At 48.2% G+C, this 27,678-nt stretch overlaps 1 pseudogene; it reads right to left on the bottom strand.

Moving 5' to 3' along the window:
* Positions 1-123: 123 nt before the first annotated feature.
* On the bottom strand, positions 124-27,448 carry LOC136524528 (putative disease resistance protein RGA1; annotated as a pseudogene).
* Positions 27,449-27,678: the final 230 nt, after the last annotated feature.

The following is a 27,678-nucleotide window of genomic DNA, read 5'->3' as shown; positions in this document are numbered from 1 at the left end:
CCACATAAAACGAGAGACCACAAACATATATGCATGATGCCCAGAAAGACCAACCAACTACGCAGGTAAAAATAACATACAACTTCCTACCACGATTCAGGATCAGCCAGCTTGCCGGGTTCCTCAACTGTTCCTGTGCATACTGGTAGTAGACAAGAAACAGAGTAAGATAAACCAGTACTATTTTTGATTGGTGCAAGCAAAACAAAAGTAACAATTTTGTTTTAACCGGCAAGTAAACCACAATCAATAGTTATACCTTTCCAACAACACCTCATCAATCCATATCTCAGGGACATGGCTCATGAGATGATAATCCTCTCCGGAACCCACCATGAATCTCCTACTCAATGCAGGAGAGTAACGAATGATGATTCTCTTAAGAGAAGTGAAGTCTTTGACTACACTTGGCAGCCTCTCCAATCCTTTGCAATCGTCAATGCAAACATATTCAATAGAGGATGCAGCAGAATTGAAGCTCTCTGGAAATCCCACCAACTTTGGAAGAGAGACAAGATTGAGTGTACGAAGGGAGCATAGCCCGCTCATGGCTTCCTCTGGTTTCATCAGATCAAGCTCTGCACAATTATGAATAACCAACCTCTGGAGTTTGGAGAGCTGACTCATGGCAGAGGGAAGAGAATGCAACTTTGGACAGTTGTAGATGCGTAGGTCTCTGAGGGAAGCCAAGCTGCCTGTTGTAACATGGCTTTGGCGGGTGGCGAAGGCCCCCGACAGCGGGGTGTCGCCAAGGCGTCTTTGACCGTCTTAGGGCGGAGACCCGGCGCTGACCAAAGGAACTTTCCCGGCTATGCTCGAAGGGTGCTGAATCTCCTTCTCATCGCGGACTCCGCTCAGGCGGGCGTCTCCGGTATCACGAGCGGAGGCCGCCTTATCTCTAAACTAATCAAACAAACGATCTTGCCTAAGTGTGCGCAGGTACTCAAGCGCAGGCGCTCGCGGTCCGCGCAAACGCGCCAGCATGACCCCTGCGCGGCCAGGCGGAGACCTGCAGATGACGCCTCCGCCCGGACCGGCAGAGGTTTTCCAAGGCGACGGCACGCCCCTGAAGGCGGAGGCCAGCGGCGAGAACCATGGCCCCCGCGCGGCCGGCCGGAGACCCGCGGGTAATGCCTCCGACCGTCCGGCGGAGACCCGCCGGGGCAGCGGCGCACCCCTGGAGACGAAGGCCGGCACTAGGGACTCAGGCCTTTGGGCCGAAGACCGAGCTGCAGTGGGCCGGTTGCTCATGGAAGCCCATCACTTGAAGACGGTATGGCAGGATTGCCCCACGAACAAGAGGCTAGCGACGGAATATTCTAGGAATATACTATAGCAGTTGAGGGGCATTGTAATAAATTCTGTTATATAGTAGTTGAGCCCTATAAATATGTGACACTTGTAACCGTGGCGGGCGGTTGGTGGACGAATTAATGAAACCATAGCTTCCCGAGTCATTCCCTTACTCGACTCTCTCCCCCTTGTCATTTCCATCCCGAGCCTCCGCCCGAGGCCGACCGTCCGACAGGCGGAGGCCTTGGTCACTTCCACGTAGTTCGAAACTGCTAGTTTCAACATTGGCGCCCACCGTGGTTGGGCCAAGGCAAACCAACGATGGCAGGGAAACGAAAGACCACCACCAGAGCAGCAGTGACCACGGGTCAGCGAGGAAGGCCTAGGCGAAACACTCGTAGCGCCTACGCAACCTCGCCAGCGGAGGATGACACCAGAGCAGATGCCCAGGGTCAACCACCGGAACCCCAAGACCGAGAGATTCAAGATCCGGAGGCCCAACCAAATTCAGCCACAGCACCCGAGCAAGAACTGCAACAGCTGCAAGCATAGTTGCAAAGAGCGCAACAAGAGAGGGATAGAATGGCAGCAGCATTCGCAGCTAATCAGCAAGCTATTCAAGCGTCAGCACAAGCAGCAGAAATAAGGCAGCAGTTGGCAGTCCTACATGCTGAGATGCTAAGTATGCAGCATGCAGTACCAGCGACAACCTCCGCAATCCCTAGCCTCCGCAGCAACACCAACTGCAACCATGCTTCAAGGTTCTACGCCAGTGATCAGCCTAGCCGACAATGCCATCTCAGGTAATGCGGAGGCCTATCGATCCCAAGTCCCCACTATCTGAAGGCATACAACAGTCGCCATGGCCAACAGCGTACAAGCCAATCACACTACCCAAGTTCAACAGAAAGACTGACCCCCATCAGTTCATTATGAGTTACGAGGCAGCAGTAGCCTCCGCCGGCGGAGACGACGCCGTCTTGGCAAAGTCATTTGTCATTGCAGCCAAAGGTGACGCGCTGGCTTGGTATTCTATGCTCAAACCAAGTACTAGTCTATTCTTGGGAGAACCTCCGGGACAAGATATTGGCAAACTTCAAAGGCCTAACAGCACAGTCGCTGACTTCCACAGATCTGTTTCAGTGCAAGCAAATGCAGGGAGAGACACTACATGATTACTTACGGAAATTCGTGCAACTAAAAGCAAAGGCACCAGATGTCCCAGACGAGATCGCCATCGAAGCAGCAATCAAAGGCCTCCGAATTGGGCCGTTCGCTGCACACTTAGCAAGAGAGAAACCAACCTCCATTCAGCAGTTGTATGACCAATTTGAGAAGTACTGCAGATCAGACAATGACCTACGCAAGAGGCTGGAGGAGCAAGGTCAAAACAGACAACAAAACAGCAGCAAAAATTCCTAGAAAACCTATATGAACCAGAATGTATCAAATCAGAAGCCAGGCCAGGGGCAAGTGCTCAGTATCGAGGGTCAATAACACCCTGAGCAAGGACAATAGGCAGCGCCAACACGGCCAGAGACCCAGACAAGGAACCAAGGTCGGCAAGGTTACCAAGGCAAAAACTAGAACAGAAACCAAAGCCAGAAACAACGCAGTCCATATTGCATTTTTCACGGCGAAAACGTAGGGCACAGCACCAAAGATTGTCTGGAGACAAGAAACACAAGAAAGGATAAAGATCAAGCAGACTGCCCAACCTTCGACACAGCAGAGCGCAAGAGAGGTCAACACCACATACACAACTAGCCACCAACAGTACTGCCCAATGTACCCAGCGCTAAACGCAACCCAAATACATCCCTCCACACTGGCCTCCGCCTATTACCCAAACTTCCTACCAGCATGGCGGTCATCACCTTCGCAGCAGCCTCCGGTGGGCAACTACAGGTCGGAGGCAAGCCTGACCTACATAAACCCAAATCTCCCCATATAACCTACCTCGAAACAAACCCACCGGAGCAAAACCGAATAAGGTTCGAGCCTTCGCAGCCACAGCACCACATGCAGCAACTGCCTCCGCCACCACCGCACAACCAACCCCAAACACCAAAAAACGAGCCAAACCCAGAAAACCAAGTCAACCCTCATGGAGCACTGCCAACAATAGGCATGATATTGCCAATCGCCGGAGGATCATCAATGGAGTTTCAAACGAAAAAGCAGAAAAAGGATCACCTCCGCCTGGTAAACAATGTAGCAGTCCAAGGCCTGACGAAACACACAGATTGGTCCAGAGTCCCAATCACCTTCATAGAAGAAGATCTCCAGCTAGAGAGCTACCCTCACACAGACGCAATGGTGATCAGGACAAACATAGCAGCATGGGAGATAAGCAGAATACTGATCGACACTGGCAGTTCAGCAGATATAATCTTCGCAAATACCTTCGACCAAATGAAGCTCAGCAGAAATCAACTACAGCCCTCCGAATCCCCCTTAATAGGATTCGGAGGCAAGCAGATACAAGCATTAGGAAAAATCTCACTCCCAGTGTCGTTCGGAACCCAAGCGAATGCCAGAACCGAGTACATAACGTTCGACGTCGTCGATCTGTATTACCCATACAATGCCATCTTGGGCAGAGGATTCACAACCAAATTCAACGCAGCCCTGCATATGGCCTACCTGTGCATGAAAATACCAGCACTCCATGGTATTATCACAGTCCGAGGCAGCCAGAAAGAAGCAAGAAACATAGAGAAAGCTATCTACAGAGCCCAAAGAAACATCAATGCAGTCGAGTCGGCGAACAAAGAACTAGAGCCTCCGGACATGCCCAAAGGAGAAACAGATATGGCAGGTCAAGAAGAGACAAAGCTGATCCCTCTAGAAAAAGAGTTACTAGATAGAAAAGTGACAATCAGCTCAAAATTGTGCAAGGCAGAAGAGGAAGAGCTCATGGCAACCCTAGTCAAAAACAAGGACATCTTCGCCTGGTCAGCCTCCGACCTCTAGGGAGTCAGCAGGGACATCATACAGCACGAACTGGACATCAACGAAAACATGAGACCAAGAAAGCAGAAACAGAGAAAATGTCGGAGGACAGAATCCTGGCAGCAAAGGCGGAGGTGCAAAGACTGCTAGATGCAAAAGTGATCAGGGAAGTCAAGTATTCAGAATGGCTTGCAAACGTAGTCTTGGTACCAAAGAAAAATGGCAAAATGAGAATGTGCATAGATTTCACAGATCTGAATAAAGCTTGCAAGAAAGACCCTTTCCCATTGCCAAGAATAGATGCCTCCGTCGACAAGGCAGCTAGATGCCAGAGGTTCTCTCTCCTCGACTGTTTCTCTGGGTATCACCAAATCTGGATGAAAAAAGAAGACGAAGACAAAACAAGTTTCACCACCCCATTCGGGACATACTGCTACACCAGAATGCCGGAGGGACTCAAGAATGCCGGAGCAACCTTTGCCAGAATGACAAAGGAGGTTTTGGGATCACAGCTAGATAGAAACATCATAGCCTATGTCGACGACATAGTGGTCATGAGCAAGAACAAGGATGACCATGTCTCCGACTTACAGGAGACCTTCGCCAACCTCAGGACAGCTGGCCTCCGCCTCAACCCAGAGAAATGTATATTCGGAGTCACAAAAGGGAAGATGCTCGGTTATATCATAAGCAGCGAAGGCATCAAAGCGAACCCAGGACAAAACCAGAGCAATAATGGCAATGGCAGAGCCCAAAAACAAGAAGGAAGTACAAAAGCTAACGGGAAGAATAGCTGCGCTCAACAGATTCATCTCAAAATCAGCAGAACGCAGCCTACCCTTCTTCCAAGCCCTAAGGGGCGGAGACAACTTCGAATGGGGGTCCAAGCAGTCGGAGGCATTTCACAACTTGAAAGAGTATCTGGCAAACTCATTGATGGTCTCCGTCCCAGAAGCGGACAGCCACCTATTGTTGTATGTGGCGGCCTCCGACCATGCAGTCAGCGCAGTCTTAGTCCACGAGCTGGAAAAAGAATCAGGCAAAACTCAAAAACCTAGTTTATTTCATCTCAGAAGCACTGTCCGGAGCCAAACTAAACTATACAGAGGTAGAGAAAGTTGCCTACGCAGTGCTGATGGCATCAAGAAAACTAAAGCATTACTTTCAAGCCCACGAAATCTCAGTTCCAACATCGCTGCCACTACAAGACTTGCTCAGAAACAAAGAAGCCTCCGGCAGAATAGGCAAATAGGGCTACAGAGCTATCACAGTTTGGAATCTCATACGTCCCCAGAACAGCAATCAAATCACAAGCATTAGCTGATTTTGTAGCAGATTGGACACCTCCGACAGAGCCCAAGGTACAACCAACAACTCAAGGCTGGACAGCATTCACGGATGGAGCCTAGGGGCCAAGCCAGGAGCAGGAGCCTCCGCTGTCCTAACGGCACCCTCCGGCGTCAAACTGAAATACGCAGCAAGGCTAGAGTTCAAATCAACAAACAACACAGCAGAATATGAAGCCTTGATCTTAGCGCTGAGCAAAGCAAAGGCCCTAGGGGCAAAAACATTGACAGTCAAAACAGATTCTCAAGTGGTCACTGGCCAAGTAGAGAAAGAATACACAGCAAGAGAGCCAGAACTCATCAAATACCTATCCGTTGTCAGAAATTTGGAGCAGAGATTCGAGGGTTTCACCCTGAAGCACATCCCAAGATCAGAAAATGCAGAGGCAGATGAATTGGCAAAGGCTGTGGCAAACAACCTGCCACTGCCTCCCAACACTTTTTACCAGACATTGAAGTCTCCGGCAACTGCGGAGACATCCAAGGCACTAAAACCCATACTACAACTGCACAATGAAGATTGGAGAAAGGTGATAACAGAATTCCTAGAAGGCAAAACCACCGAAGAAGATGAAGCAAAAGCAGCAAGAATGCAGGCCAGGGCAAGAAATTACACAATCATAAATGGCGTACTATACAAGAAGGGAGTAGTCCAGCCTCTCCTCAAATGCATATCGCAGAGCGAAGGCATAGAGTTGCTTCAAGAAATACACTCATGGAATTTGCGGGTCGCACATTGGCTCCAGAGCTTTATCAGCAAAGGCAATAAGGCAAGGCTTCTATTGGCCAACACACATACAAGACACAGAGCAGACAGTCAGAACATGCAAAGCATGCCAAACATTCTCTCCAGGACAGTCGAAACCATCGTCGGAGACCCAGCTTATACCTCCGATATGGCCACTGCAAAGATGGGGGATGGACCTGGTCGGCCCTTTACCTCCATCCCAAGGAGGAAACAGATTCAGCAGTAGTGGTAGTGGAATATTTCACAAGATGGATAGAGGCAAAGCTGCTGGCGAAGATAACCTCAGAAACTATCAGAAAATTCTTCTAGCAGAACATCGTTTGCAGATTCGGTGTACCAAGGATCTTGACAGTAGACAATGGAAAACAATTCGATTCAGAGAACTTCAAAGAATTCTGCAAAAGCATAGGGACAAAATTAGCCTTCGCCTCAGTATACCACCCAGAGTCCAATGGAGCAGTGGAAAGAGCAAACATAATAGTCTTTTCAGCAATATCAAAAACACTGCTGGGCCTACGCAAAGGAAAATGGATAGATGAATTACCTAGAGTTATTTGGTCACACAATACATCCATCTCACGAACAACAGGATTCACACCATTCAAACTGCTTTATGGAGAAGAGGCCATGATGCCAGAAGAAATAAAGCACTGAGAGCCTCCGCACAACAAGCCAGCTGATGTTGCAAGATGAAGAATATGCAAAAGAAACAATAGAAGCCACCAGACTGGAAGCAGTCGACAACATTGCAAAATATCAGTCCCAAACCAAGAAGTGGAGAGACTCTCAAGTGGTAAGGAAAGACATAAAACACGGAGACCTCGTACTCAGGAGAAAACCCAACGCACAACTTGTCGGTAAGTTGCAACCGAAATGGGAAGGCCCATACACAGCAACGGCAGCATGGGCCGACCTGGTTCTTTCCACTTGACCGACAGCGAAGGTGTCACAACAACCCACACATGGAATATTGATAGCCTTCGCAGATACTACATCTAGGTAATGTACCAAAGGGCAACCTCCGCAAAATATAAGCGGAGGCCCCTACATGCATTTACCTTAGTTTTTTTACTTCATTCAAAACAAAATGTAAAAGAGCCTGCACTCTTTTCCTCATAGGGGAACTCCAAGTGGAGGTGAGGTTTTTAATGAGGCAAGGCTCAATGTAAAAATCCTCTACAAGTATAAAGAGGTAATTCCCCAAAATAACGCCACAAAGAACCCAAAACCGAAAGCGGCCAGCTCTGGCGCCGCAATATTCGGTAAACAAAAACTACAAGGTCCTTTCAAAGCGCCAGCCATAGGCAAGGGCAATTTGAAACTGACCTCTATAGCCAAAAAGGCCTTCGCCCTTGACAAAGACCTGACCAAAGTCAGGCATCAAGGCAAAATTTTCTTTTGGTCAAAGAGGCCTCCGACCCTTGACAAAGACCTGACCAAAGTCAGGCATCAAGGCAAAATTCTCTTTTGGCAAAATAGGCATCCGACCCTCGAATAAGACCTGAACAAGTTTAGGCGCCAAGCATCAGGGGCAACAAATTTGTGGTGCCTAGAGCCAGGAAAAATGTCTCCGCCATCCAAAATAGGAAAAACAATAAGTGCCCGACAAAACACTGCCACCAATGCGGCGCCAGACCTCTTTACTTCGAAAAGATCTCAAGGGGAACAAATAATTCAGGCAAGATACAGGCCATTAAAGCCAAGATATGTTCCAACTGACAACGTACAAAAATGTTAACACTCGAAAGCCACCACCCCACTATAAAAACGGATTCCCCCCATACGCCCAAGAAACTCAGTCGACATAAGGCACAAGGGCGCAAGGGGGGAGCAAGGCGTAGCATAGGCAAAAGCCATAGCGATAGCCATGGAGGCAGGGGTCTCCTTAGATATCCAAGTAGACCGTAGATATTGTACGAAAACTCGTAAAGACGGAAGCAACGGTAGACAGTCGGAGACAGTGGGAAAAGAGAGAGGGCCTACGGCACGGTGATGACCGACGAAGGCCTACGGAAGCAGGGGGATATCGCACGAAAACTCGTAACATCCCCCTGACTCCGGAGACCTAACCTGCCATCTCTAAAGATCAACCATGTCCCACGGGTGTGCGGCGTCGGAGACCCATGCCTCCAGACAGCTAAAACACCCAGCTAAAGAAATATGCAAAAGTCTCCGCCGTCTGCACAAGCTGCGCCAAACCTCCAGTCAGATCAAACACCGATTCGGCAAGCATCGCCTAGGCGACTTCAAGTACGCCTCCGCCGGTCGAAAAACGGTGGAGACTTCTACCCCAGGCCATCAAGCAAGCACAGAGAACGAGAAAAAATGGGGCGAAGGTCCTAGGCCACCACCTCTGTATTGCGCTCGATCGCCCAAGCAAAGGACAACGGTGCGCGAGCTCGGGACTAGACGAGATATGTAAACTACCACGACGGGATCAAGCCACCGCACAAACAATCAAGAAAGTCAACCTAGTCTTGTATTCCATAAAGCGTCAAGAAACATTCTTATAGGACACCAACTTGAAATAAAATCCTAACTATTGTGGCAGAGGTCCACGCCTAAGCAAGCGCGCGAGTAAACCCAGCGCAGCTCGTCGTCTATGTCAAACCTAACTGACTCAAATACGTCAGTGCGCTAACGCTGCGGGGAAAGGCCGAACGCCAATACTCCCAGAGCTCTCCGCTCACGTAAAGACCGTCGTTGTAGAGAGTCAAAGGAGCAACATCTTGCGCAGGCTCCCGGTTCGGAACCTGCGCAAGGTTAAAATTTTCCACAAAAACATTCAGAACAAAATAAACTTTATTCATAAAAAGCCCAGTTGGACTGCAAGATACATGCTAGAACAACTAAATGCTACAAAGGGCCTAGACCTCCGGCGCATCGGCCGCAGCAGAAGTCTCTGGAGCGGAGCTCGCATCAACTGTGGGCGGGCACGGCCCCCGACCACCGCCTCCGCTGATCGTAGATCCTCCTAGAACGCCACCAACGGCGAAGGCCCCAACCACAGTCGCCGAGCGCGGAACCGACGGAGGCCTGCCCGCAAGACCCTTCTGCGCATCCTGCAACATAGGCTAGAATGTCAGGGGCAAAAGCAACAGAAGCCTCTGTAGCGTAAAAAAAAGGGGCGACTACAAAAACTATAAATACCTTCGCCCTCTTGTCCTCCGCCAGTTTCTGGGCTGCTGATCTCCCAAATGGAGCCCAAAAGTGCCCAATGAAATTTCTCAAGGTTTTTCGTAAACCAAGAGAGGTCTCACCGAGCTCCTCCGGACCAGGCAGCGCCCCCTCTGGAATACTTTCAGTGTGCGTACACCCGCCGTGTGCCAAAAGTTTGGCATAGTTCGTCACTCCCGCTAGCGCCCCGTAGTCCTGTGCAACCATTGATCAGACCGGGGAGCTTCGCAAGATGACATTTTAGCCAGGAGGCGAGGGCGTACACGCTGTCTTCCTCTAGAGGAGCGGAGGTTTCGCCTCCAACCTCGGTGACGGTGGCCCAGGTAATGACCAACGGTTGCAGCGAGGACCCCCTTGACCGAGTCCAAACGCCTCGTCGTCAGAGGAAGCTGCTCCCTCATCGCTGCTGCGGATTCCTTCTCAGAGGCAAGCTCTCGCCGGAGGCCCTCGGTCAGCTCATTCGCCCTACGGGCCTGCTCGGTGGACAAAGCCTCCTGCCTCCCGGGCCTTGGCGGCATCGGCCCTTAAGCCATCCTTTTCTCGCTCCTTCTCCATAAGAGATAGGCGGAGAGCCGCAACAAAGTCCGACAGACCCCCTTTTTCACCTTCCAGGCGCTCGACTTCCGCCTTGAGCATTTCGATCGTGACATCACGGTCGCAGACCTTGTGGGTACAATGTTCTTCCATAACAACACCCGTGTGATACCCCTACGGCCAGAAAAAAAAACCAAAGCGATCAGCGGCGGAATCAAGAACAAGTCTACAAGCGAACATACACGAAAAATAGTAAAAGAAGGAAAGGGGCAAAACCGCCGGAGACGCACCTAGGCTCTGGTGTTCCTAGGTGAACGCGGAGAAGCTGGAAGAAATCCATATCCCTCAGACGCTGTTTAAAGCGATCTGTTCAAACAAGAACAAACAAACACAAAACGATAAGGTGAGAAGCAAATCTCACGATAAACGCACCAACAACCAAAGACCACCTCCGACGTCTCCAAGAACGGCAAGATAACACTCCTCCCAACCTGAGATAGAAGTGTCGGAGGAGCCTACGCAAAAAAAACAACAACAACAACAGCTTAGGTCAGAGGGCAGATCAAAAACAAGCCAGACGATGACCAAAATAAAAACATTTTCTACTTACTCGGACCCGGCGCCGTCAGCCCCTGGTTGCCCCGGACCGAACCTAGCACCCGCGGCAGCCGCTCGCTCCTCCGGGGTGAGAAGTCCAGCCATGACATCACCTGTAAAGCAGCAGACGCTCAGTATTGGCACTTAGCTCAATACGCAAAGGAATCAGATGGGCGAAGACAATAAACACAAAGATGTGCACCAAACAGACTTACTCATAAAAAGCCCAGGCAGGGCAGCTTGCTGCGCCCTCTGAGCAGAAGACTCCGCCATATCGTGTGGCGAAGGCCCAAGGAGCTGGACTTCCTCAGCCAGCGGCCCGACAGGCGGAGGACTCAAAGAAGGCCGAGCTGCCGGGGCCTCCTCGGCAAGAGCGGCCTCTAGCCGCCCGACGTCGGCCGCAGGCACGGGTGAAGGCGCGACAGTAGCAGGGGACGAAGGAGCATGCCGCGGGATGGCCTCCGTGTCCTCTTCAGAGCTTGAGCATAGCCCACCGAGAACGTCGGGCATAGGCTCGATGGCGCTACCTTCCGGCTGTTCGCCGACGCTCGTAGCACCATGCGAGGAGCGCGCCGGGGCAACGCCGGTCTTCGGCCACCCGGCACCGCTCATGGCTCCGCCCGTAGGGCACACCAGAGCTACGGGAGCACCGCGATCCCCTCCGCTCGCAACTCGAGCGTCCACTGACGGGGCGGAGGAGCTCTCGACGTCTTCGCTGCCGGCGGAGGCAGCGCCCGCACTGCCAGCAGAAGAAAAGGTTGGCGCGATCAACGGGGCTCTGCTTTTCTTCCTCTTTTTTCACAGGCGCCCGTGAGCCGACGGCGCCCTTCCTCTTTTTAGACTCGGCCTCCGCCGTAACATTCTTTGCGTAGGCCTTCTTCTTCTTCTTCTCAATCGAGGCCCAGGACCTCAGCAGGAACCTCGCGCTCCCGATAGATAATCCCGACCTCCTCAAAAACTCGATTGAGCCGCGGCATGGTGCCTGCCATGGCCATCCGAGACGTGTACTCACGCTCGGAAATCCTGCCAACCAACCCTATGGCGGCCTCCTCAACTTCGGAGACTGAAACCGTCCTCTGTCACCCCCTCCCCCAAAGACCGACCGAAGCGGGGGGAACGGAATCCCGGCCTCCGGCCCGAAAACGGGAACCTTGACCTGTTCCAGCTGAAAAGCTGGGTTGTTTTTGCCCAAGGGCTAGTAGTTGGAAGCCATGATCTCCTCCACCAGATCACGGCCACCAGAGTAGCGGCACAGCTGCCGCAAAGGCCTGATCACAGGCCTCCCGCGTCGGAGACACCTCCTCCGGTGGATCCACGCACGTGTGTGGCGCCATATCATCCATCTGAGAAGTCAATGGATGCTCTGAGAGCTCCTCGCCATCCTCAGTTGTGCTGCGGACCCCATAGGTCTTCACGTAGAACCACTGCTCCAGTCAGCCTGCGGTCCCACTTGCCCTTCTGGCAAAAAGAGATCTCCAGGCGGTCCACGCCTTGGTTCCTCTTAGACATGAAGGTGCAACTACCATACTGGTAGGTCACCTCCACCTCCTTGCCATCCCGCACCTCCTTCTTCTTCTTCGGCTGCTTCTGCAGCTCATAGTACGTGCAAAAGGTGTCCACATCCGGCTCGGCACCGTAAGAGATGCACGCCCAGCAGAATTTGCTAAGTGTCAGGAAAGCAGTGGGGGTCAGATGATGGAGCTGGACATTGAAGGTCTCCAACACCCGGCGAAGGAAGGGAATGTAAGGAAAGTGGAGGCCGCAGGTGAAGAAGTCCCGAAAGACCACCGCATATCCTTCCTCTGGCTCCGGAACAGTCTGACCCGGCGGAGGGATTTTTACCCTGGAAGAAGGAAAACATGACTCCTTCAACATCTCCGCGATTGCATCCTCAGTAATAGAGGACGGGCCGAAGTCCCAAGACTTTATCGCCATGTCTCCGGAGTCCGCGGCGATCAGGTCTCCGATAGAAGCAGAGACACTCCCCAAATCCTCCTCCACTAGCTTTTCCAACTCCAACGCGGAGGCAGAGGCAAGCATGCACTCCTCAAAGCGCGCACTCCAGCCGACGGCCCTAATGCCGAGAAGGTGGCGGTAGGGTCTAAGAAGGCGGGCGGCCGAGTTTGGGTAGGAGGCAGAAAGAAAACCCACCGCGACAACAACCTAAAAGCGAAATGCGAACACAAAGACGGAACGCGCGAGGGCAGCAAGAGGCGAAAGCGAAGAGGGCAGGGAGCAATTTCTTGAATGCAATGAAAGTGAATGAGCAGCGTGTGGGGGGGACCCTGCCGCCAAAAGCACCCTTATATAGGCAGCGGGTAGGCGGTCCAACTCCCGCTGCACAACGGTCACCTCCGGAAGATCCGCCAGCTGCACAACGGTCAACTCCGAAAAAATCGCGGGGAATGCAACAGACACCGACACGGCAGAAACGGCCGCAACATAGGGCAACGGCTAGATTTGCCGCCCAACGGCTACTCTCAACGAGACCAACGGCTATGCCAGAGCGGGCCAGGGGGGAAGTAGCGGGGCCTCGGTCGAAGACACCGAAGGCGGCCTCCGCCCCCGCGGACGCCTTCGGCCAAGGCGTTTTGAGCTCACGGCACGCTCCGGCGAACCATGGCCTCAAAAGGGGGGAACTGTTGTAACATGGCTTTGGCGGGTGGCGAAGGCCCCTGACAGCGGGGTGTCGCCAAGGCGTCTTCGACCGTCTTAGGACGGAGACCCGGCGCTGACCAAAGGAACTTTCCCGGCTATGCTCGAAGGGTGCTGAATCTCCTTCTCATCACGGACTCCGCTCAGGCGAGCGTCTCCGGTATCACGAGCAGAGGCCGCCTTATCTCTAAACTAATTAAACAAACGATCTTGCCTAAGTGTGCGTAGGTACTCAAGCGCAGGCGCTCGTGGTCCACGCAAACACGCCAGCATGACCCCTGTGCGGCCGGGCAGAGACCTGCAGATGACGCCTCCGCCCAGACCGGCAGAGGTTTTCCAAGGCGACAGCGCGCCCCTGAAGGCGGAGGCCAGCGATGAGAACCATGGCCCCCGCGCGGCCGGGCGGAGACCCACGGGGTAATGCCTCCGACCGTCCAACGGAGACCCGCCGAGGCAGCGGCGCGCCCCTAGAGACGAAGGCCGGTGCTGGGGACTCAGGCCTTTGGGCCGAAGACCGAGCTACAGTGGGCCGGTTGCTCATGGAAGCCCATCACTTGAAGACGGTATGGCAGGATTGCCCCGCGAACAAGAGGCTAGCGACGGAATATTCCAGGAATGTACTGTAGCAGTTGAGGGGCATTGTAATAAATTCTGTTATGTAGTAGTTGAGCCCTATAAATATGGGACACTTGTAACCGTGGAGGGTGGTTGGTGGACGAATTAATGAAACCATAGCTTCCTGAGTCATTCCCTTACTCGACTCTCTCCCCTTGTCATTTCCATCCCGAGCCTCCGCCCGAGGCCGACCGTCCGACAGGCGGAGGCCTTGGTCACTTCCACGTAGTTCGAAACCGCTAGTTTCAACACTGCCAAGTCCCACTGTCAATGATGCTAGCTCAAGGCAGCCATCCAATTGTAGAATTGACAGGGAAGGCGAACCACAAAACCCATCTTTTAACAAATGTTTCTGCTTTGAAGCCAAGAAGAGAAACGTCAGGTTAACAAGTCCATGCACGTCTCTTGGTAGCTCCACTAGTTGGTTACACTCACTAAGATGGAGCGTTTGTAGATTCACTAGCTTGCATAAAGAATTTGGTAGGTATTTGATTTTTCTATTCCATTGTAGATCTAGATACCTTAGGTGCCTTAAATTTCCAATCGAACTTGGCAGCTCTTCAAATCCAGCTTCAGTAAAAACTAAGACACGAAGGTGCTTGAAAGTTGATAAAAGGTCTTCAAGAAAGGCTTTACTCACAGTGCCATAATTGTATCTACTTATAAATGTCCTCGCCCTACAGGCCCTTTTTAGCTGCTTAGGAAATTTCATCTCCATTGAGAAGTCTTGGTTGTCCCACACTAGGTGTCTAATCCTCTCAGAGACATCAAATTTTTCACAACTGACAACTGTATGTTCCTTTTGGGACACTTTTATTGAAAGGTCATGAATAAGATCATGCATTTTACAATGCTGTATAGTAGAGTCAAAAACAATATACTGATCTTGTAAAAGTGATCTTCCTAAAAGTTCATGACAGCATTCTTGGCCAATACTGATAATGTCATTGCTTTCCTTTCCTCCGTCCAACAATCCTAATGCCATCCAGAACATAACAAGACTTTCTGTAAAAAGATTGTAGTCTTTTGGAAAAGTGGACAAGGAAGCAAAACATGCCCGTAGATGGGGTGGTAGTGCATCATAACTTAGTTTTAGTGCTGCCAAAATTCCAACGTTATCTTGCTTCACTTTCCATAATTTCAATTCGTTGATGCGATGCCACTCTCCAACATCTCGACTGCTTAACAACTGGGAACCCAATGTCTTTGCAACCAAAGGGACACCATAGCATTTCTCAACAATTGAGTGTACAATTTTTAACAACTTAGCATCCCTTTTTTCGTCACCTTTGAATGCATATCGGGAAAATACTTCCGTGCACTCTTCTTGTGGTAGCTTTGCTACTTCATATGGCTCCAGTGTCTTCACCACTGATGCAACATTCACTACCGGAAACACCTAAGTTGCCGAGTGTCCCCACCTTTGCCGTGGGCACGATTTCGGGCACTCGGCAAACATGGTGTTTGCCGAGTGTCCCAAAGACGACACTCGGCAAAAATAAAACTCACGGCATAACAGTTTATACCGAGTGCCTACACTCGGCACAAAATAGGCACACGGCAACATCATGTCCAGTAACACCGTCGATCTCCGTTATCCTATATGCCGAGTGCCAAAATACAACACTCGGCAAACACACATCGATACCGAGTATCACCTTTTGACACTCGGCAAACGGTGTTATATGCCGAGTGTCAGAATCTTACACTCGGCAAACATTTTTTTTTGATTTTGCCCCCCCAAACTTTTTGTACTGTTGTCTTACAACACCTGTTGCTCTCTGTTCAAGTAATGTACATTTCTGAGTTATTTTACTATATTTCATCAATTTATTTTAGTCAAATGAATTTTCGGTAATTTTTTGGATTTGAACTGCAAGTGCTTCGAATATCCGAAAAAAGTGAATAAAAAAATGATATTCTTTTCACTGAGTTTGTTTTGATACCGTATCCAAGGCCAGACCAGAAATCTCGAACATTGTGTTCGCGAAACATGAGCAGAAACGCGTGGCGGAAACGTCTGAAAATTCTATAAAAAACAAACGAAGTCTGAAAATCATGAAATTCATCGAGTTGTCATGATATCATACGTGGAGGCTATGGTAAAAAATTGAGAGTGTTTCGGCAAAGTTGACACGTACGTTGCTTACAAATCGGATCATCTCCGGAGAAGTTTCTGAGATGTGAGAAAGATCCGGTAAGATGAGGAGACAATTTGAATGTCGATTTGGAGTTTCACTTCAAATTTTTTTTGTATATATAATAGAGAACAAAGATCACTTCTTGTGAATTTTTGGCAATTTTTCGAAGTCATTTCGTAATTTTTATTCTTTCGTCGCAATTATTGAATTTTATATGCGTGATATACAAACACAGGAAATAATAGTCCAATTTTTGTACAAGCTTGAAATATACATTTGTGAGTGCACCTAACAAAGTGTAATGCAAGTTCATTTCATGAAATTAGTGAAACATGAAATAGAGGAAAGTAATTAAGTAGAGGAAAGAAAAGGGTAGCATGAAATATAGAAATAAGTTTGCCGAGTGCTGCATAGATGGCACTCGGCAAACTGATGGAATTTTTTAAGGGAGAACAGGGATTTTTAAGTAGTTTACCGAGTGCGCCATCGGCCGACACTCGGCAAACTGATGGAAATTTTTTTTAAAAAACGTTGCCGAGTGTCGTATCGGGCCGACACTCGGCAAACAGGCCACAAAATAGATAGGTCGCGGGCCGGCTCTGGCCATTTCTCCATTCCTCCCCACTCCACTCCCTCCCCACTCGCGCCGCCGTCGACCTCCCTCCCCTCGCGCCACCGTCGAGCTCCCCCCCCCCCCCCCCACGCGCCCTCCTCCCTCCCCACTCCATCGTCCTCCCCACGCCTGCCGCCGTCGAGCTCCCCCCCACGCGCCCCCTCCCTCCCCACTCCGCGGCCCCCTCCCTCCCCACCCTGCCCGCCCGCCCGGCCGTCGACCTCCCCCCCCCCCCCCGCCCGGCCGGTCTGCCACAGCCACCGGCTGGCCCACGCCCCTGTCCCCGCCGCGAAACCGAGCGCGGGCGCGAGCACGCCCACGAAACCGCCCTAGGGTTGTGGAGAGAACCTTGAGACTTCGCCGTCGCCGCAGGAGCCCACCGCAGGATCCCACCGCTTCCCCCATTCTCCGGTAAGCCCCATTGTATTCTCACTGCTTCTCATACTGTCCTGCTTAGACACCATCAGAGTGATTTCAAAAATAGCTGTTCATTTGAGGATGGAGATAGTTTATAAATTAGAGTTGATGGTTGATGAATGCTTGAATTGGTGTTAGCAGGTTGTCATGATTTGTGATTATTAGTCTGATTATGTTCCTACTGTCCTTGATATCCTTTTTTGAGTCAGATTTGCCTTTTGAAGTCTGATTGCTTAAAGTTTAATCTACAGTTGATCTGTAAATATCGTTTTGAAACCCAGAAGGGAGGAATGGACTAGATATTCCTCTTTTGAGCATGTCTTTCATTGTGTATGCGTGATCATGGGTGCGAGTCTTATGGTTGGCCAACTTTTGAAGGATGATTATTGGTAAATAAAGACAAAAATAAATACTCCCTCGCTCCCAGTCGAAATACAAAGTATCAAATGTTCAAAAAAATAAGGTATTTTGATCGTTCAACATTAACTATGCATGTTTGCTTTTTTAAACCACATCCATGTATGACTTTTAGGTCCATCTTGAACAAAATGACTTCTATAATTGATAGCTGAAATCAATAACAAGTATGAATGTGTTTTAATTAAAAACTATGTGTTATTAGGAAATTAAACAACTTGACAACCAAACTAACTAGTGAGGAGTGAGTTAGTTTTTTAGCGAATATTATTTGATCCTACAATTGCTCAGGTATCTCATATTTTAGGATGAAAAGGAGTACTAGGTACTACGGTCTATTTGGATCTTTCTAACTTTAGCATCCTATAACATACATTAATACTCGATTCGTTTTAAATTATAAGTTATTTTAAATTTTATGAAGAGTCAAGCATCTCAAGTTTGATCTCTGAGAGTTGCTAAAATTAGTAGTAGAGCAGGTGCTAATTTTAAGTTTTTTTAAAGCAGACGGGACCTTAAGTGGATCCAAGGAGGCCATCTATGCGATAGCCCAACACGTAACAGATTCGCAGGTGTGAGCCACAGCTGTTAACTAGTGCCTGACACCCCATATTTTGAAAATTTGTAGGCTGTTTTTTTTCATTAGCAATCTTCCTAGTTGTAGCATGCCTATGAATATAGTCATATGTCTGTCTTTACAAAGCTCACTTGGTGGACTAGCAGCTGTTCTCTTGGCCATTTAGTGTGTGTGTGTGTTGTTTATCTTAAAATAAAATCCTGTGGATTTTCCATTTGAGCTAGTTGTTGGTGACACACTACTGGTGCCATCCAATGAGGATAGATGCGCAAGGTCAATCCTGTTATAGATGTGGAGAAAAAGATGCTAACTAGATCATATCCTGGTGAAGTGAAGGAGAATAAAGCCATTTGAGGCTATAGTGCAGTTGCAGTTGCAATGGCAAGCATGAGATGACACCACTCAGGCTAAAGAGAGATCTGCTTTACTGCTAGCTGTTACAGCCTCACTTTCTCTTCTTGTGTGGTAAGGGTAGAAGCCAAAGCATGCTGTCACTTGCAAGCTGTGCGTGATGCCCAGCACCAGCAGTAGCATTAGTGGATTGAATAAGGGCAAAGGAAGAGAAGGGCTAGAGTCATGAATATACGGGAGAGACATTCCTGTAACTAACCACTTTGTTGTTACCAGGACCAAGATCTTTTCACTGAAAACTGAATTTTTCCTTTTCACTGAAGACTGAATCTTGATCATCTAGTTCCAAGTGTATATGCAACTATGCATGTATTATGCCTGCTAACTTTGATTGTTTTGCAAAAATTATGGGGGTGTACATATGCAAATGGACACAGCTCTGCCTTTCTAGAGTTCAATTCTCCTGATGCAAATTCGACATAGATAGTACTGGTGGCCGGTCTTATTCTAGTATTTTATTTTGGAGTGAGTGAGGATGCCAGTATATTAATTATATTCTAGCTACTACTTTGACCAATTGCTCTACTCACGCATTTCCTTGTTGTGCAGGCTGCAGCAGGTCCTCCCTTCTTCCGACCAGCAGCAACAACAAAAGGTTCAGATTTGAGCCGCTAGTCGCTGCAAGCCTCAACACCACCACCTGGCCCACTGCACTGGTATACACTGAGGCCGTTGAAATTCTTCTGCAATAATATTTTATTTATTTATTTATTTCCGCAGCATATTATATATAAACTACATTACTAAGTAGAAGTACGTGTAAGGGAGCATATATAGAGAGAGGTCTACATATGGTAGTGCAATCATCCCCTGGTGTTTCTTTTTTGGGTCTGAACAGTACATGTGACCTAGTCAGGTAGTATGTTTCTGTTGAAACCAAGAAAGTGCACCTCCATGAGACGTGAACTGCCCATCAATAATGAGCCATGTACAAACGTTGCTGGCTGTGCAGGATATATATATAGATATAGCCTAAGCTAAGTGCATTATAAAGTAAGAGATTGAAGATTTAATTTGCTGGTGCTGCGATCATGTTTGAAAACGGAAACGTATAGTAGAGAGTACGTATGTTTTTCTACCGTTTCAAGCTAGTCAATAATGCGCCGTAACAATGACGATCTATCGCTGCTAAAGTAGCCAATCGCATCATGAGGATTTATTAGTCTTGTATACGATTTCAGTAACCTAATGATGATGAACGAGGACGCAGTCTACTTTGTATGACACTAACTAGCTGATAGAAGGTAACTCTAGAATAGTGCTAGATCAAACAATTTTTAGTTTGACTGATAGAAGGTATATATATTACAAGATTGCCATGTCCGGCTGCTGACTAGGCTCAATTGGAAGCTGACAAGTGATGTGGTGGTCCATGATTGGATGAACATGCTGACTGGATAGGAGTTTTGGCTTACAGTGACTTAGGTCAAAGGCAAAGTCTAGCTTGCTGTCGGTGGTTAAATTCATACATGTTGATACTATTTCTTATAAATTCGGTTAAATATAAGATATTTTAAATTTGAACAGACTTATTCTTTTAGGGAGGACTGAAGCTTCTGGCTGTTTGTTGGTGTTCCGTGGACCTTGTAGCGGTTGAGGCTTCTCCTGTTTACGGGACAGCGAGGTGAGGCATAAAACACCCCTCTTTTCTGTATCATGCATGTTTGTAGAGCACGTAACCCGGTTAGGCGTCTCCCGTTCGAAAGAGATACGGTTAGAAATATGCAGCTCTTTGCATGTCGATAACCGTATCTGTTTCGAATTATCCACGTTTTTTGGACAGCCCTAGGATGCGTAGATGGGGTTAGTCTCCATGGTCTACTCTGTTCCGAGGCAGAGTTTCGGCAGCATCTCCCTGTTGTTCTCCGGATACACAATCTCCCTACCGGGACGTGTATTTGGAGAACAACGGGGAGGTGCTGCCAAAATTCTATCTCGGATCGAAGTAGACCATGGAGACTAACCCCAGCTACGCATCCTCGGGTGGGATTAGGACCTATCCTGACCTATTAGATGGTAGGAACATTGTGTACATGCAATTGATTCTTAATGTCTCGCTGGTATGTATATATATATATATATATATATATATATATATATATATATATATATATGTCAGAGGATGGATGACCGTGAGTGGATGTACACGGGCCGCCCAAGTCAGCGTGCTTTGACTGATGAATGGATTGAGAAGACGGAGGCTTTCATAGATAGAGCATTTGCCCTAGTTCCAGGAGCGTCAGCCATTTGGTGTCCGTGCAGTAGATGTGCAAACAGGCGTCGGCAACCAAAGGATGTCATGTCTACTCATCTTTGCAAGAATGGATTCACGGCAGATTATACTCGGTGGATCTACCACGGTGAAGCCGATCGGATGAGAGAGGAGGTCGTGAGAGCACGCGTCGAAGATTTCGATGCTGATGCCGGGGTAGGTGACTGGCTAAATGACTTTCACGAAGCACACGTAGGTGAAGAAGGTGGGGAGGAGGAGCCAGAGGCAACCGCAAAGGCGTATTATGACATGTTGTCTTCGGCACAGAAACCCCTTCACGGCCACACAAAGGTTTCTCAACTAGATGCCATTGGACGGGTAATGGCCTTAAAGGCTCAGTTTAGCATGAGTCGAGATTGTTACGATGCTACGTTGGCAGTTATTGGCAGCTTGCTTCCAGAAGCTCACATTATGCCAAAGAGCATGTACGAGTCACAGAAACTCCTTCGTGCACTCAAGATTCCATATGAGCAGATACATGCTTGTCCGAAGGGGTGCGTCCTATTTAGGAAAGGACACGAGAAAGCAAAGTACTGTCCAAAGTGTCAATCCTCTAGGTACCTGGAGGTAGAGTCTGGTGATGGTCAGAAGAGGCAGCTTGAGATCCCCGTGAAGATCCTACGGTACCTTCCATTCTTACCGAGGATCCAACGGCTATACATGACCGAGGAAACCGCGAAACAGATGACCTCGCAAGAACCTTGACGCTGACCAAAGAGCAATACATGCTGGTAAATACTGTTTCTTCCTGAGATTAAGTACACTTACTGTGTTCTTATATGACAAATGCATGTTGACGTGTAGGTGCCTCCAATTTGGGTGGCCGGTAAAGGCGAGTGCTGGAGGAAAATGGTGGACAAGTGGTGCTCCCCGGAGTGGTCGGAGACACACGCCGCTTGTCGGGAGCGGCGTTTGATGATGACAGGTGCACCACACCATCAGGGGAACCTTACCCTTGCCGAGTACGCGGAGAGATGGGTACGTGACTTCATTTATGTATTCCAACGCTTGCTTCTGCATAGTTTCTAATGATCTTACTGTTTGTTTCACAGTCGGCGTCACATGGTGGCGCACCTTGCTCCCAGGTGAAGGCATGGGCTATGGCCCACAAGGGCAAGGCGACATCCGCCGTCGACTTCAACCCGGAGGACCCCCCCCCCTCGGCGTACAGCAATCCCTCCATCCAAAGCTGTCTCACCGAGTACACAATGGCGGCCAAGGCGGTCCATGGGCCGGAGTACGATCCGAGCACCCAGGATTTCGAAGGTGACCTTGTCATGAGGGTGGGAGGAGGCAAGAAGCATGGCAGGTACTGGCTTGGCGACAGCGTCGTCGACACGGCCACTACCCCCACTCTCTCCCAGATCCGAGCAAGCGACACGGGCCAGAGGCCGCCCATACGCCCACGGCCGACCAGTACACAGCACGCCATGCAGACTTTGCAGGTTATTACTCTTTTATTCGTCGTTCATTGTTTCTTACATACCTTTGACTTCCATTGTAACAGTGGGGTGAAATTTTGTAGGCCGAGCTTGAAGAAGAGAGGAGGCAGAGAATAGCGTTGGAGGCGAAGATTGACGCTGATCGGCAGAGGCAGGAGCACATGTTTCAGTGGATGCACCATCTCGGCGCGAAGATGGGTGAACCTCTGCCACAAGCGCTATTCCTTCCTCCTCGTCCTCCTGAAGACACTCCTGTGAGTACATCTATCCCCAGTGCCGATTAGTCTTTAGCAATGGGTGTTAAGTTTTTGAACATGGAGAATGGCGGTGGTAGCCGACCTGCACTATAAGGACTTGTTTGGATCAATTTTACATTACTGGAATCTGAACTATGAATGAGATTATAATAATCTAGATTATGAATTATGATAATCTAGCTAGGTTGTTTGTATCCTTGGGGTTTATTATAGGTTCTGGATTACAAAATTTGTAAGAAACAACAATGTGAGAAAAAAAAAGAATAAAGCTAGACTGACTGGAATATATAGAAGGAAAGAAAAAAATACCCGTAACCGGCCGGTCATACCGTATACGGCCTATCATATAAGTCGTTTCTCGTCTTCATAATTGCCTCTTGGCCTCGGCCGCTAGTTTAAATTTACACTTTGCTTGCCTGAACAAAACTCTCTGATGCATTGAACCACACTTCGCAGTGGTTGACTTGAGATTAGCGTCATATATCAATATATATCTGGCATTCTTATAGTAAATGTTTTTCTTACAAATATTTGTGTGCAACTTGAGAATACTTTAGAGAAGCACCACCAAAATCTATGGCACTCATATAAATTTTTTTAGAAGGAGCAAAAGAGGCACTCAGAGTTGGAAAAATGAATCAGTCAAAAAGACTGACGCTGACATCGCCTCAGGTGAAAAGCAGCACATGCTATGACTGAAACGTAGCACAAGTGGTATATATGAACCACATCCAAAGTGACTATTAAAAGAATTGAATAGGACATACTTACCATCAAATAAACGACCCTAAGCGTGTGTCTGGCAGTAGTAGTAGAATAAAGAGGGGAGGAGGAGGACCTGGGCCACGTTTGAATGGAGCCAACAAGAGAGCCAGCAGTGGAAATAGTAGAATAAAGAGGGGAGGAGGACCTGGGGCTGCTGCCACTGCTGACTGTAGAGTGGACTGGCAGTAGCAGTAGTATTGCTGCTGCTACAGGCTACAGCATTGAGCAGCGGCAGCTGCCGACTGATCGAACAAGAACCAGCTTCCTCGCAGCCTGTTCCACGAGCTTATTCAGAGCTACTCCGTACTTTTTAAGTTATGAAACAGTGTTTTTGCCTCGCTAACGTTTCAGCCTAAACGTACCCGCACCAAAAGGACCCAACATATACAAAGTGACTATTAAAAGAATTGAATAGGGCATACTTACCATCAAATAAACGACCCTAAGCTATATATGTCTCAACAATTCCTTTTGCAGCTATCAAGTAATCTTATCTATTCTTTGTGCAGGGTCAATCAGTGGCATCAAACGATGTACCTCATGACCCACCGCAGCAGTCGCCGTGGTCTAATTGGTGATTTGCTTCTTTTCATGTGTTGAACTTATTCCTTGTGTTGCACTTATGCTTGTAATGCACTTGTGGTGGATACTTTAAACTCGAACCTTATGTTGGTATTGTGGTATGACATTTGTGTACCATTGTGGATTATTGTGACATATGTGATGTGGTGTGTGGAGATGATATATATATGTGATATATGTGCTGTGAAACATATCTGTGCTGTGAAACATATCTGTGCTGTGATATATATATATATGTGCTGTGAAATGTAATGCAAAAACAAAAAAAAAATCAGATTTCTGAGGCTTTGCCGAGTGTTATGACCAAGACACTCGGCAAAGAAACACAATTTGCCGAGTGTTATCATCGAGAAACTCGGCGAAAAGATATTTTAAAAAAAAACCAAATACTGTTTGAAAAATGTTTGCCGAGTGTCTTACAGTGCCACACTCGGCATATGTTTATTAGTTGCCGAGAGCAACACTCGGCGAAAAGGATTTTTAAAAAACCCAAATACTGTTTGAAAAATGTTTGCCGAGTATCTTACAGTGCGACACTCGGCATATGTTTATCATTTGCCGAGCGCAGCACTCGGCGAAAAGGAATTCTAAAAACCAAAAAATATTTTTAAAAAACTAGTTGCCGAGTGCCTTGCCGTTTGACACTCGGCGAAGTAACTGTTAACGGCGGGTCCGGCGTTACGACCGTTTACTTTCGCCGAGAGCTAAACTGCACACGGCAAAATATTTGCCGAGTGCCCGATAAATGGCACTCGGCAAAGTTGGCTTTGCCGGTACTATTTATGGCGAGTGCTATTCGCCGAGTGTGGCACTCGGCGAACAATTTGCCGAGTGTTTTATGTAGTTTGCCGAGTGTTTCGGGCACTCGGCAAACTCAAGGAGTCCGGTAGTGATTTGGACCACGTGTGGTTACTATAATTACACTTCCATTACGACCACTACATAGAAGGCTTCTCAAGTCTTCCCATTCACTCACTTCTTCATTCCACATATCATCTAGCACAAGAAAATACCTCTTTTCATGTAAAATCCCACGCAATATACACTGTAGCTTGCACCAGAAGTTCTTTGTGGCTTGCACCAGAAGATGATTGTATTATGTCATCCAAGATCTTCTTAAGATCATATACATCAGAGACACATGCCCATAACTTCATGTCAAATTTGTTGGTAATCTGCACATCATTGTAAATTAGTTTGGCCAATGCAGTCTTCCCAATGCCTCCTAAACCAACAATGGGAAGTATAGACAAAGGACTCGTGGAGTCTGCAGCGGCTAGAATCCTTTCAACTATCTCATCTTTAGCACCATCTCTCCCAATAATGTTTGGTTCAATGATGGAGTGCGTTTCCCTACTACTACTTTTGGCTGCTGGGAAATCAATTAGCTTTTCAGCTAATCCAAACTGTGATTTGTTGGCTGCTATCTCATCAAGATTATCACGGACTTCTTTTATTCTGTGACTCAGTTCGAAGGGAGAAACTAGTAGATGTTGAAGTCGAGCATGGAAACCTTTGTGTACTTCTTGCTCCAGAATTCTGGTAGCCACATCATCAATGTTGTATACTGCATCCTTCAAGTTATCAAGCCACTCTTGGAGGGCATGCGAACTAGACTGCTTGTTCTCGGCATCTTGTAGAACAGCACAAATCGATCTCAGTGACCTTTCCAACTTCCCTATTTCTTTCTTGACGTTCCAGGCTGACTTGATCTCATTAACAGCCCATTCTGTACCAAAGGATGTGACCTTCTGGAGAACAGAGGTTGCGAAGTGTGATAAAATAGCCTCAGCCATAGCGAGTGTCCAGCAATCTAACCACTGCAAAGCAAAAGAAAAACATCCATCAGGTTGTTACACTTATACAGATTTATATTTTGTTTTGTGCCACAAGACATTCTCTAATCATTGTTGGAATTCATAAATGCAAAATAAGGTTTCATGTTTTGATAGTTGCAAAAAGAAAGCAGAGTACGTATGAAAGACTAAATACTAGCTAGTAGTACCTTGATTTATGGGAGAGAAATACAGGGCCTATTTGCAGCAGAGTGTAGCAAAGAACTAGAAGTATGAAACAACTAATTGTGTCTTGTCGTCTCCTTTCAGTTATGAGAGCAGCATGCACCGGTCAAGGCTCAAGCATAACTTTGCAGCTGGAGCATCATATTCGTGGTAGCTCCATGTCTTCTGTGTCAAAACATGCCACAGGGAATAATGGAACTGACTTGATTGCAGAAACATCAGGCAAGCAAGGCACGAAGCAAACGTTGTAATTAAGGTTTGGTTGCCAGAAACAAAAAGGAAAATGATGGTTATACTGTAACGCACGTACCAGGAACCTGGCGATTTAAAGCGCGGTAGTAGTCCTCCCATGGGCGGTCTGAGGAACGGTTCTTCTCCTTGCCGGAGATGAGGATTGAAATGGCAGGCAAGCAAAGACTTGAGGTCGTCTTTGTTTTCCGCCGGACGAGTCAACTGTGATCCAGAGTTAAAAAGGGAGATCCATAACATAGATCTGCCGAGTTCGAGTCCTGCTTCATACACAGAAAATGAAGATTGAAGAGCAAGGGCGATTAATTTGTTTTCATGAAACCACGCATCAGTAGAGGAAATGAGATTCTGACTGAGGAGCAGGGATGAATACCTGAACAACTTAACCTTCAGATTTCAGTAGTGGAAGTGCTGATGTACAGACCACACCAACCGAGTTCAGCATGTGACACCCCTTGGAATCCGGAGGGAAGGATGACATTAGTTTGGTTTAAACATGTCAGATCCAGCAACACCGAGGCCGGCAAGCATATGTCGGTCTTCGTGCAATAACAGTGTTAGTTTAGTTGACAACCGGATAGAATACTTAATAGCCAACGACGCCGCGATCAACGTGCCCACCGACCAGCCGGACTAGTGCTTCTGAGCGACTGAGCCCGAGGCGTTTGGCCTGCCCGCGCGTCCTCGTCAGTCGGCCCGTGCGCACCTAGCTAGGCTGCCGGTGTTGGAGTGGCGCTGCCGCCGCTTCCTACTCCGATGTATCCAGCTGTGCACTTGCTTCGTTCTGAGATAGCAGTTGATGGAACCCTGCAACTTTCATACGTCTTCATAGAAGTGTGATAAAGTAACCTCAGCCATGTTGAGTGTCCGGCAATCTAGCTAGCCACTGCAAAGCAAAAAAACATCTATCGTGTTGTTACACTTACACAGACTCGTATTTTGTTTTGTGGAACTCATAAATGCAAAACAAAGTTTCATGCTTGCATATTTAGAAAGAAAACAGATTATGTATAGAAGATTCAGTACTACACATGCCTGACTGGGAAGGGATCTGAACTGATTGCAGAAATATCAAACAAGCGAGCCACGAAGCAACGTCCTGGTTAACGTTGGATTGTCTGGAACAAAAAAGATTAACAGAATATCAAGGTTGAGCTCTAATAATGCACATACCAGAGAATTGGCGATTGAGAGCTGCAGCAGTAGTACTCTTCTGAGCGGTCTGAGGAAACGCAGTTCTTGCTGCTTCTCCTTTCCTGGGCCGTGAGGTGAGGATCGAAATGCCAGGCAACAGACGACTTGACTACAAGGCCATCGTCTTTGTTTTCAGAGTAGATGGCACGAGTGATGACAAACATCTGCCGGCCGAGTTCGTGGAGTAGTTGGAATATGTAAAATATATACGAGCAGACGAGTGTGTGCTGGCCTCTATTGGGCGTTTCCATGCCGACACCGGGGAAACAGAAAAAGAAAGTGCTTCGTAAACCTGTGTGGCAATTCATTGTTTGGCATCTACGACGTATCAGCGAGCGGCTCCATGGGAACGGGCCTCCCGTCTTGGTCGCCGTCGTCGCGAGGGACAAAGGAAGGAGCC

Source organism: Miscanthus floridulus, chromosome 18, assembly GCF_019320115.1.
Source record: "Miscanthus floridulus cultivar M001 chromosome 18, ASM1932011v1, whole genome shotgun sequence".
In the NCBI taxonomy this organism is placed as follows: Eukaryota; Viridiplantae; Streptophyta; class Magnoliopsida; order Poales; family Poaceae; genus Miscanthus; species Miscanthus floridulus.
This window is presented reverse-complemented; position numbering and strand designations above follow the sequence as displayed.